The sequence below is a fragment of the Pseudophryne corroboree genome, chromosome 7 (genome assembly GCF_028390025.1).
Source record: "Pseudophryne corroboree isolate aPseCor3 chromosome 7, aPseCor3.hap2, whole genome shotgun sequence".
In the NCBI taxonomy this organism is placed as follows: domain Eukaryota; kingdom Metazoa; phylum Chordata; class Amphibia; order Anura; family Myobatrachidae; genus Pseudophryne; species Pseudophryne corroboree.
Genome location: NC_086450.1, coordinates 258363360 through 258372855, shown reverse-complemented (window position 1 = coordinate 258372855; position 9496 = coordinate 258363360).

Genomic DNA, 9496 nt, shown 5'->3' with positions numbered 1-9496 from the left:
TCAGTAGTGTACAGTGCAGAGTTTTGCTGATAGTGACCAGTGACCACCACTTTTATTTATAATCCGTTCTCTGCCTGAAAAAAGCGATACACAGCACACAGTGACTCAGTCACATACCATATCTGTGTGCACTGCTCAGGCTCAGGCCAGTGTGCTGCATCATCTATTATCTATATATAATATTATATATATCTGTCTGACTGCTCAGCTCACACAGCTTATAATTGTGGGGGAGACTGGGGAGCACTACTGCAGTGCCAGTTATAGGTTATAGCAGGAGCCAGGAGTACATAATATAATCCGTTCTCTGCCTGAAAAAAGCGATACACAGCACACAGTGACTCAGTCACATACCATATCTGTGTGCACTGCTCAGGCTCAGGCCAGTGTGCTGCATCATCTATTATCTATATATAATATTATATATATCTGTCTGACTGCTCAGCTCACACAGCTTATAATTGTGGGGGAGACTGGGGAGCACTACTGCAGTGCCAGTTATAGGTTATAGCAGGAGCCAGGAGTACATAATATATTATATAGTGAGTGACCACCAGACACACAGTGCAGTTTATTTAATATATCCGTTCTCTGCCTGAAAAAAGCGATACACACAGTGACTCAGTCAGTCACATACCATATCTGTGTGCACTGCTCAGGCTCAGGCCAGTGTGCTGCATCATCTATATATATTATATATCTGTCTGACTGCTCAGCTCACACAGCTTATAATTGTGGGGGAGACTGGGGAGCACTACTGCAGTGCCAGTTATAGGTTATAGCAGGAGCCAGGAGTACATAATATTATATTAAAATTAAACAGTGCACACTTTTGCTGCAGGAGTGCCACTGCCAGTGTGACTAGTGACCAGTGACCTGACCACCAGTATATAATATTAGTAGTATACTATCTCTTTATCAACCAGTCTATATTAGCAGCAGACACAGTACAGTGCGGTAGTTCACGGCTGTGGCTACCTCTGTGTCGGCACTCGGCAGCCCGTCCATAATTGTATATACCAGTGACCTAACCGTGGTTTTTTTTGCTTTCTTTATACATACATACTAGTTACGAGTATACTATCTCTTTATCAACCAGTCTATATATTAGCAGCAGACACAGTACAGTGCGGTAGTTCACGGCTGTGGCTACCTCTGTGTCGGCACTCGGCAGCCCGTCCATAATTGTATATACCACCTAACCGTGGTTTTTTTTTCTTTCTTTATACATACATACTAGTTACGAGTATACTATCTCTTTATCAACCAGTCTATATATTAGCAGCAGACACAGTACAGTGCGGTAGTTCACGGCTGTGGCTACCTCTGTGTCGGCACTCGGCAGCCCGTCCATAATTGTATATACCACCTAACCGTGGTTTTTTTTTCTTTCTTTATACATACATACTAGTTACGAGTATACTATCTCTTTATCAACCAGTCTATATATTAGCAGCAGACACAGTACAGTGCGGTAGTTCACGGCTGTGGCTACCTCTGTGTTGGCACTCGGCAGCCCGTCCATAATTGTATATACCACCTAACCGTGTTTTTTTTTTCTTTCTTTATACATACATACTAGTTACGAGTATACTATCTCTTTATCAACCAGTCTATATATTAGCAGCAGACACAGTACAGTGCGGTAGTTCACGGCTGTGGCTACCTCTGTGTCGGCACTCGGCAGCCCGTCCATAATTGTATATACCACCTAACCGTGGTTTTTTTTTCTTTCTTTATACATACATACTAGTTACGAGTATACTATCTCTTTATCAACCAGTCTATATATTAGCAGCAGACACAGTACAGTAGTTCCCGGCTGTGGCTACCTCTGTGTCGGCACTCGGCAGCCCGTCCATAATTGTATATACCACCTAACCGTGGTTTTTTTTTCTTTCTTTATACATACATACTAGTTACGAGTATACTATCTCTTTATCAACCAGTCTATATATTAGCAGCAGACACAGTACAGTAGTTCACGGCTGTGGCTACCTCTGTGTCGGCACTCGGCAGCCCGTCCATAATTGTATATACCACCTAACCGTGGTTTTTTTTTCTTTCTTTATACATACATACTAGTTACGAGTATACTATCTCTTTATCAACCAGTCTATATATTAGCAGCAGACACAGTACAGTGCGGTAGTTCACGGCTGTGGCTACCTCTGTGTCGGCACTCGGCAGCCCGTCCATAATTGTATATACCACCTAACCGTGGTTTTTTTTTCTTTCTTTATACATACATACTAGTTACGAGTATACTATCTCTTTATCAACCAGTCTATATATTAGCAGCAGACACAGTACAGTGCGGTAGTTCACGGCTGTGGCTACCTCTGTGTCGGCACTCGGCAGCCCGTCCATAATTGTATATACCACCTAACCGTGGTTTTTTTTTCTTTCTTTATACATACATACTAGTTACGAGTATACTATCTCTTTATCAACCAGTCTATATATTAGCAGCAGACACAGTACAGTGCGGTAGTTCACGGCTGTGGCTACCTCTGTGTCGGCACTCGGCAGCCCGTCCATAATTGTATATACCACCTAACCGTGGTTTTTTTTTCTTTCTTTATACATACATACTAGTTACGAGTATACTATCTCTTTATCAACCAGTCTATATATTAGCAGCAGACACAGTACAGTGCGGTAGTTCACGGCTGTGGCTACCTCTGTGTCGGCACTCGGCAGCCCGTCCATAATTGTATACTAGTATCCAATCCATCCATCTCCATTGTTTACCTGAGGTGCCTTTTAGTTGTGCCTATTAAAATATGGAGAACAAAAATGTTGAGGTTCCAAAATTAGGGAAAGATCAAGATCCACTTCCACCTCGTGCTGAAGCTGCTGCCACTAGTCATGGCCGAGACGATGAAATGCCAGCAACGTCGTCTGCCAAGGCCGATGCCCAATGGCATAGTACAGAGCATGTCAAAACCAAAACACCAAATATCAGTAAAAAAAGGACTCCAAAACCTAAAATAAAATTGTCGGAGGAGAAGCGTAAACTTGCCAATATGCCATTTACCACACGGAGTGGCAAGGAACGGCTGAGGCCCTGGCCTATGTTCATGGCTAGTGGTTCAGCTTCACATGAGGATGGAAGCACTCAGCCTCTCGCTAGAAAACTGAAAAGACTCAAGCTGGCAAAAGCACCGCAAAGAACTGTGCGTTCTTTGAAATCCCAAATCCACAAGGAGAGTCCAATTGTGTCGGTTGCGATGCCTGACCTTCCCAACACTGGACGTGAAGAGCATGCGCCTTCCACCATTTGCACGCCCCCTGCAAGTGCTGGAAGGAGCACCCGCAGTCCAGTTCCTGATAGTCAGATTGAAGATGTCAGTGTTGAAGTACACCAGGATGAGGAGGATATGGGTGTTGCTGGCGCTGGGGAGGAAATTGACCAGGAGGATTCTGATGGTGAGGTGGTTTGTTTAAGTCAGGCACCCGGGGAGACACCTGTTGTCCGTGGGAGGAATATGGCCGTTGACATGCCAGGTGAAAATACCAAAAAAATCAGCTCTTCGGTGTGGAGGTATTTCACCAGAAATGCGGACAACAGGTGTCAAGCCGTGTGTTCCCTTTGTCAAGCTGTAATAAGTAGGGGTAAGGACGTTAACCACCTCGGAACATCCTCCCTTATACGTCACCTGCAGCGCATTCATAATAAGTCAGTGACAAGTTCAAAAACTTTGGGTGACAGCGGAAGCAGTCCACTGACCAGTAAATCCCTTCCTCTTGTAACCAAGCTCACGCAAACCACCCCACCAACTCCCTCAGTGTCAATTTCCTCCTTCCCCAGGAATGCCAATAGTCCTGCAGGCCATGTCACTGGCAATTCTGACGAGTCCTCTCCTGCCTGGGATTCCTCCGATGCATCCTTGCGTGTAACGCCTACTGCTGCTGGCGCTGCTGTTGTTGCCGCTGGGAGTCGATGGTCATCCCAGAGGGGAAGTCGTAAGCCCACTTGTACTACTTCCAGTAAGCAATTGACTGTTCAACAGTCCTTTGCGAGGAAGATGAAATATCACAGCAGTCATCCTACTGCAAAGCGGATAACTGAGTCCTTGACAACTATGTTGGTGTTAGACGTGCGTCCGGTATCCGCCGTTAGTTCACAGGGAACTAGACAATTTATTGAGGCAGTGTGCCCCCGTTACCAAATACCATCTAGGTTCCACTTCTCTAGGCAGGCGATACCGAGAATGTACACGGACGTCAGAAAAAGACTCACCAGTGTCCTAAAAAATGCAGTAGTACCCAATGTCCACTTAACCACGGACATGTGGACAAGTGGAGCAGGGCAGGGTCAGGACTATATGACTGTGACAGCCCACTGGGTAGATGTATGGACTCCCGCCGCAAGAACAGCAGCGGCGGCACCAGTAGCAGCATCTCGCAAACGCCAACTCTTTCCTAGGCAGGCTACGCTTTGTATCACCGCTTTCCAGAATACGCACACAGCTGAAAACCTCTTACGGCAACTGAGGAAGATCATCGCGGAATGGCTTACCCCAATTGGACTCTCCTGTGGATTTGTGGCATCGGACAACGCCAGCAATATTGTGTGTGCATTAAATATGGGCAAATTCCAGCACGTCCCATGTTTTGCACATACCTTGAATTTGGTGGTGCAGAATTTTTTAAAAAACGACAGGGGCGTGCAAGAGATGCTGTCGGTGGCCAGAAAAATTGCGGGACACTTTCGGCGTACAGGCACCACGTACAGAAGACTGGAGCACCACCAAAAACTACTGAACCTGCCCTGCCATCATCTGAAGCAAGAAGTGGTAACGAGGTGGAATTCAACCCTCTATATGCTTCAGAGGTTGGAGGAGCAGCAAAAGGCCATTCAAGCCTATACAATTGAGCACGATATAGTAGGTGGAATGCACCTGTCTCAAGTGCAGTGGAGAATGATTTCAACGTTGTGCAAGGTTCTGATGCCCTTTGAACTTGCCACACGTGAAGTCAGTTCAGACACTGCCAGCCTGAGTCAGGTCATTCCCCTCATCAGGCTTTTGCAGAAGAAGCTGGAGGCATTGAAGAAGGAGCTAAAAGGGAGCGATTCCGCTAGGCATGTGGGACTTGTGGATGCAGCCCTTAATTCGCTTAACAAGGATTCACGGGTGGTCAATCTGTTGAAATCAGAGCACTACATTTTGGCCACCGTGCTCGATCCTAGATTTAAAGCCTACCTTGGATCTCTCTTTCCGGCAGACACAGGTCTGCTGGGGTTGAAAGACCTGCTGGTGACAAAATTGTCAAGTCAAGCGGAACGCGACCTGTCAACATCTCCTCCTTCACATTCTCCCGCAACTGGGGGTGCGAGGAAAAGGCTCAGAATTCCGAGCCCACCCGCTGGCGGTGATGCAGGGCAGTCTGGAGCGACTGCTGATGCTGACATCTGGTCCGGACTGAAGGACCTGACAACGATTACGGACATGTCGTCTACTGTCACTGCATATGATTCTCTCAACATTGATAGAATGGTGGAGGATTATATGAGTGACCGCATCCAAGTAGGCACGTCACACAGTCCGTACTTATACTGGCAGGAAAAAGAGGCAATTTGGAGGCCCTTGCACAAACTGGCTTTATTCTACCTAAGTTGCCCTCCCACAAGTGTGTACTCCGAAAGAGTGTTTAGTGCCGCCGCTCACCTTGTCAGCAATCGGCGTACGAGGTTACATCCAGAAAATGTGGAGAAGATGATGTTCATTAAAATGAATTATAATCAATTCCTCCGCGGAGACATTGACCAGCAGCAATTGCCTCCACAAAGTACACAGGGAGCTGAGATGGTGGATTCCAGTGGGGACGAATTGATAATCTGTGAGGAGGGGGATGTACACGGTGATATATCGGAGGGTGAAGATGAGGTGGACATCTTGCCTCTGTAGAGCCAGTTTGTGCAAGGAGAGATTAATTGCTTCTTTTTTGGGGGGGGTCCAAACCAACCCGTCATATCAGTCACAGTCGTGTGGCAGACCCTGTCACTGAAATGATGGGTTGGTTAAAGTGTGCATGTCCTGTTTTGTTTATACAACATAAGGGTGGGTGGGAGGGCCCAAGGACAATTCCATCTTGCACCTCTTTTTTCTTTTCTTTTTCTTTGCATCATGTGCTGATTGGGGAGGGTTTTTTGGAAGGGACATCCTGCGTGACACTGCAGTGCCACTCCTAGATGGGCCCGGTGTTTGTGTCGGCCACTAGGGTCGCTAATCTTACTCACACAGTCAGCTACCTCATTGCGCCTCTTTTTTTCTTTGCGTCATGTGCTGTTTGGGGAGGGTTTTTTGGAAGGGACATCCTGCGTGACACTGCAGTGCCACTCCTAGATGGGCCCGGTGTTTGTGTCGGCCACTAGGGTCGCTAATCTTACTCACACAGTCAGCTACCTCATTGCGCCTCTTTTTTTCTTTGCGTCATGTGCTGTTTGGGGAGGGTTTTTTGGAAGGGACATCCTGCGTGACACTGCAGTGCCACTCCTAGATGGGCCCGGTGTTTGTGTCGGCCACTAGGGTCGCTAATCTTACTCACACAGTCAGCTACCTCATTGCGCCTCTTTTTTTCTTTGCGTCATGTGCTGTTTGGGGAGGGTTTTTTGGAAGGGACATCCTGCGTGACACTGCAGTGCCACTCCTAGATGTGCCCGGTGTTTGTGTCGGCCACTAGGGTCGCTAATCTTACTCACACAGCTACCTCATTGCGCCTCTTTTTTTCTTTGCGTCATGTGCTGTTTGGGGAGGGTTTTTTGGAAGGGCCATCCTGCGTGACACTGCAGTGCCACTCCTAGATGGGCCCGGTGTTTGTGTCGGCCACTAGGGTCGCTAATCTTACTCACACAGCTACCTCATTGCGCCTCTTTTTTTCTTTGCGTCATGTGCTGTTTGGGGAGGGTTTTTTGGAAGGGACATCCTGCGTGACACTGCAGTGCCACTCCTAGATGGGCCCGGTGTTTGTGTCGGCCACTAGGGTCGCTAATCTTACTCACACAGTCAGCTACCTCATTGCGCCTCTTTTTTTCTTTGCGTCATGTGCTGTTTGGGGAGGGTTTTTTGGAAGGGCCATCCTGCGTGACACTGCAGTGCCACTCCTAGATGGGCCCGGTGTTTGTGTCGGCCACTAGGGTCGCTAATCTTACTCACACAGCTACCTCATTGCGCCTCTTTTTTTCTTTGCGTCATGTGCTGTTTGGGGAGGGTTTTTTGGAAGGGCCATCCTGCGTGACACTGCAGTGCCACTCCTAGATGGGCCCGGTGTTTGTGTCGGCCACTAGGGTCGCTAATCTTACTCACACAGCTACCTCATTGCGCCTCTTTTTTTCTTTGCGTCATGTGCTGTTTGGGGAGGGTTTTTTGGAAGGGACATCCTGCGTGACACTGCAGTGCCACTCCTAGATGGGCCCGGTGTTTGTGTCGGCCACTAGGGTCGCTTATCTTACTCACACAGCGACCTCGGTGCAAATATTAGGACTAAAAATAATATTGTGAGGTGTGAGGTATTCAGAATAGACTGAAAATGAGTGTAAATTATGGTTTTTGAGGTTAATAATACTTTGGGATCAAAATGACCCCCAAATTCTATGATTTAAGCTGTTTTTTAGTGTTTTTGGAAAAAAACACCCGAATCCAAAACACACCCGAATCCGACAAAAAAAATTCGGTGAGGTTTTGCCAAAACGCGTTCGAACCCAAAACACGGCCGCGGAACCGAACCCAAAACCAAAACACAAAACCCGAAAAATTTCAGGCGCTCATCTCTACATGTAACCCTATAAAAGTGATGGATTGGGTGACTATTACAATACCCACTGTTGCTGTTTGAAAAATGATGGATTTATAGATTGCTCTGCCGAGACATGTTTTTTTCTAAAATGCACCACAGGTATGGATGGATAGCATACTTGATGACACAGAGGTAGGTAGAGCAGTGGCCTACTGTACCGTACTGCTATATATTATATTATTTATTATTATTATTATTATCCTTTATTTATATGGCGCCACAAGTGTTCCGCAGTGCCCAATTACAGAGTACATAAACAAATAATCAAACAGGAAAACAGCAACTTACAGTTGACGACAATATAGGACAAGTACAGGGTAAATAAACATAGCTACATCAGCAGATGACACTGGAATAAGTATCAGGTGGCAGAAGACTGCTGGATTTGGTGCAGCTGAAGATTATTAAAGTAAGAAAAGAGTAAGCACATGAGGGAAGAGGGCCCTGCTCGTGAGAGCTTACATTCTAAAAGGGAGGGGTAGACAGACAGGGGTGAGACAGATGGGGTACATAGAGAGCGTGGAACAGAGGTTTAGGATGAGATTTGGCTGGGTTTGGTGAAGAAGTGGGTCTTGAGAGCCCGTTTGAAGTTTTGTAGAGAGGTGGAGAGTCTGAGGGGGAGAGGTAGGGAATTCCAGAGAAGTGGTGCAGCACGTGAAAAATCTTGGAGGTAGGAGTAGGAGGAAGTAATCCGTAGGCAGGAGTCGGTGTGCATTAGCAGAGCGAAGAGGACGGGCAGATTCTGAAAGGGAAGGGGAGCCAGTGAAGGACTAGTAAGAGAGGAGAGGTGGACGTAGTGCGTTTGGTGAGGAAAATGAGCCGGGCAGCAGCATTGAGGATAGATTGGAGTGGAGAGAGGTATTTGTCAGGAATGCCAGTCAGGAAGAGCTTACAGCAGTCCAGTCTGGAGATGACCAGTGAGTGGATAAGAGTCTTAGTAGCATCCTGGGTCAGAAAGGGTCTGATCCTGGAAATATTTTTTAGATGAAAACGGCAGGTTTGTGAGAGGTGCTGAATGTGTGTTTTGAAGGAGAGGGAGGAGTCAAGGATTACTCCAAGACAGCGCACTTGGGGGGTAGAGGAGATAGTAGTGCCATCAATAGATAATGAGATTGTAGGAGGTGAGGTTATGCAGGAGGGAGGGTAGATGATCAGCTCGGTCATAGACATGTTAAGTTTAAGAAAGCGCTGGGACATCCAGGAAGAGATAGCAGAGAGACAGTTGGAGATACGGGTGAGGAGAGTAGGGGAGAGGTCTGGAGAGGAAAGATAGATTTGAGTGTCATCAGCATAGAGATGATATTGGAAACCAAAAGAACTAATGAGCTTACCTAGTGAGGACGTATAGAGAGAGAAGAGAAGAGGACCAAGGACAGAACCTTGGGGTACCCCTACAGTTAGTGGAAGTGAGGGGGAGGTGGAGTCATGAGAGGAGACAGAGAATGAACGGTCAGAAAGGTTGGTGGTTCAATCCCACCCAGGGACGTAATTGACCTTGTTATCAGATTTTGGTGATCTTTAAGTAGACAAGTCAAAATTTCAAACCCCCTCTTATGGTGTAGGGTACCTGGCCTTCTCTGATGTAATCAGAGTTAGATTTGATTAAGTGATTTTATAAAACAACAGATAGGAAGTACAATTTAGCAGTGGGTTGCAGAGAAAAAGAAAAATGCTGGCAGAAAAATCCAATTGA